The 2577-nt window shown below is 51.1% G+C and overlaps 1 long non-coding RNA gene across 1 annotated transcript in view; it reads left to right on the forward strand.

Moving 5' to 3' along the window:
* Positions 1-1898, forward strand: part of LOC114891733 — a 3854-nt gene extending 1956 nt beyond the window's left edge. Inside the window, exon 2 of the long non-coding RNA XR_003792588.1 lies at positions 1613-1898. This is a non-coding gene — a long non-coding RNA (uncharacterized LOC114891733). The remainder of the gene's footprint in view (positions 1-1612) is intronic.
* The last annotated feature ends 679 nt before the right edge of the window (positions 1899-2577 follow it).

Genomic DNA, 2577 nt, shown 5'->3' on the forward strand with positions numbered 1-2577 from the left:
CTCCCTCCCTTCCTCTTTCTCCTCTCTCTCCCCCTCCCGGCCTCTCCCCCACTTTCTCCCTTCCTTGTTTTCTGTCTCCCTCTCCCTCACCCATCCCCACTCCCCCCATCCCCCGTCATGTGGCATCCTCATTTTCCATGAGAACTCATGGAGATGGAAGGGATGTTGGACTGATGGTCGCATGCTACCGGATCCCCCTTCCACGGGGATAGCTGCATTGCCTTTGGCAGGCCATGGTGGGTGGGGGTGGTGTCTTTTCTTCTGTATCGGTAGAAATGCTCTGAAGAGGAGGCAGGATGGGCATAGGTCCACTGCCTCACACCAAGCCCCTTTGGGAGCATTTCAGTGAATCGGGACAGAACATTTTTCTCCGTGCGCGGAGGGAACCGGAATCGGGCACCCCGAAATGGACCGCTTTGGCACACAGATGAGTGTGAATTTAAGGCGCTTCAGAAACGACGGGTGGGTGACAAGGACGCTCTGCCGCTCTGCCTCTCCCTCTTCTTCCTGACCTGAAAGGAGGACCAAAATCTTCCTTGAGAAGAAGCTCAAGCTCAAGCTCAGAGCCCGCCGTTTCGAGTGACTCCTGGCTTGGGCTTCTCCTGCGTGGGGGTCACAGTGCACGCGTTCCTCAGCCGTGGGTTGCTCTCTTCTCGAGCTGTCTTTTGGGGACAGGGGCCTCTCAGGCAAGAACTCAGAAGGATCGTTGAGGAAACATCGTTTTTCCTCTCCCACGACTGATGAATGCAGACAGACACACAGGAATCTCGCCCCTGCTTCCACCCCCGCCCCCCACCCCCCACCCCCCACCCCAAGTGAGAGGAGTCGCCGGACATCCTTGGGGTCACACACAGCCAGCCTCCGTGGCTCTTCTATGTTGCCAGGCTCCCTGGCCTTCACTGCCCCCGCACGCCCCCAGTGAAGTTGCATCATCGTTCGTAGTGTCGATGCTGTGAGAAGATAAGGTTTTCAAAATAAAAATTCTCCCTGCCTTTACTTCCCAAGAACACCATGAACACCTACAGTCATGTGCAGTGCTTATTGACCCACCTGGAGCAGAGGACCCTCTCCAACAGACACCCTCCCCTCCCCTCCCCTCCCCACCCCACCCCACCCCACCCCACACCCAGGAACTCACTTGCTCCGAGTCATTGAGGAGAGGGTGTTTGGTTCTGTGTCTTAAATTGGTGGGCCGATGACACATCATCTCCTAGTAAGCCATCAGGTTCACCAGTTCGGGTTCGGTGGCATGAAGTACATTTACGCCCTCCTTGAGTTTGACTTTGAAAGTCTTGGGGCCCTGAGTAGGCCGCCCCCAAATGTGCCTCCGTGGCATAGAGATGTTTTGGAATTAGACTGACAACACCACGAGAGGGACACTCTGACTCTCTTTTACTTCTCCCCTCTGAAATCAGGAAGAAAATCTCTCACCTGAAAGGGGAGGGGGGCGGTGTAGAGGTGTAGAGATCATGACGAACTGAACCGCCCTCATGTCTCGTGAAATGTTCACGAATCGTCTAAGTAGGACTGCTCATAACAAATAGAGGACACAGACGTTAACGAGATAAGAATGTTTAAGGGGAACTTTCCCCCCCATGATTGTTTTCCATAGGCCGACTTCAAGACTTTCCAACATCTCGGGTCATCTCTAGGCTTAGAGGTTGGCTAAGTGCCATGACAGGGTGAAATCTCAGCGAGCGTCTACATCATCTCCACATAAGATAAAATACTGAAATGTTCGTGGCTCCACGAGTCTAAGGGTCTCCCTGCTTTGGACCTTTTACGGAGGAGAGACTGAGCATGTTTGGTTCCGTGCCTAGATAGATCTTGTGCTTTAGGGAGAGAGTGTACTCGGTAGGAGCCTAGACTTCTACAAAGTATTCCATGTTCACACTGTTCACTGTGGTTGGCTTCCTTACTTGCACTGACTGAAGAAAAACAAACAAAAAACACAGACAGTGTCCAAGGACGAGGCATTCTAAAGAAGAAACGGAACGTGCATGGTCCAAGCTACCTGATGTCGCCATCCTCATGGTAGGAAGAGGACTTTTTTGGGGGAGTGGGGAGGCAAAGTAGAAGATATGCAGATAATGTTTGGGGGAAGGAGAAAGAGATTTTAGTCTTAAAGGTGGTCTTTTCTCAATGGAAAAGAAAGAAAACAAGGGGCAGGCTAAAAATGGGCACAGACAATTGGAAGAGGTGTGTGAAGAAAACGGTCTTTAGAAAGGAATCAGATCCGTGGTCAGGACTGTCTGGATAAGATGAGGATGGATTCAAAGACAGAAATGAGTTTTCGTATCAACGTGAAACAAGTGCAAAAATAGAATTTAGTTGTCCCTCTGTGTTAAAAGGACAAGGTTTGGGTTTAGGGTTTGGGTTTTTCTTTCATCAGTCTGCTCTGTCCATCATGAGAGATTAGATTAGATTAGGAAAGGTTTCTTCCTTTATCTTTAAGGAGGGAGGGAAGGAAGGAGGGAAGGAAGGAAGGAAGGAAGGAGAGAGAGAGAGAGAGAGGGAAGGAGGGAGGGAGGGAAGGAAGGAAGGAAGGAAGGAAGGAAGGAAGGAAGGAAGGAAGGA

This window comes from Monodon monoceros, unplaced genomic scaffold (assembly GCF_005190385.1).
Source record: "Monodon monoceros isolate NGI ecotype Baffin Bay Population unplaced genomic scaffold, NGI_Narwhal_1 Contig873_ctg1, whole genome shotgun sequence".
Lineage (NCBI taxonomy): Eukaryota > Metazoa > Chordata > Mammalia > Artiodactyla > Monodontidae > Monodon > Monodon monoceros.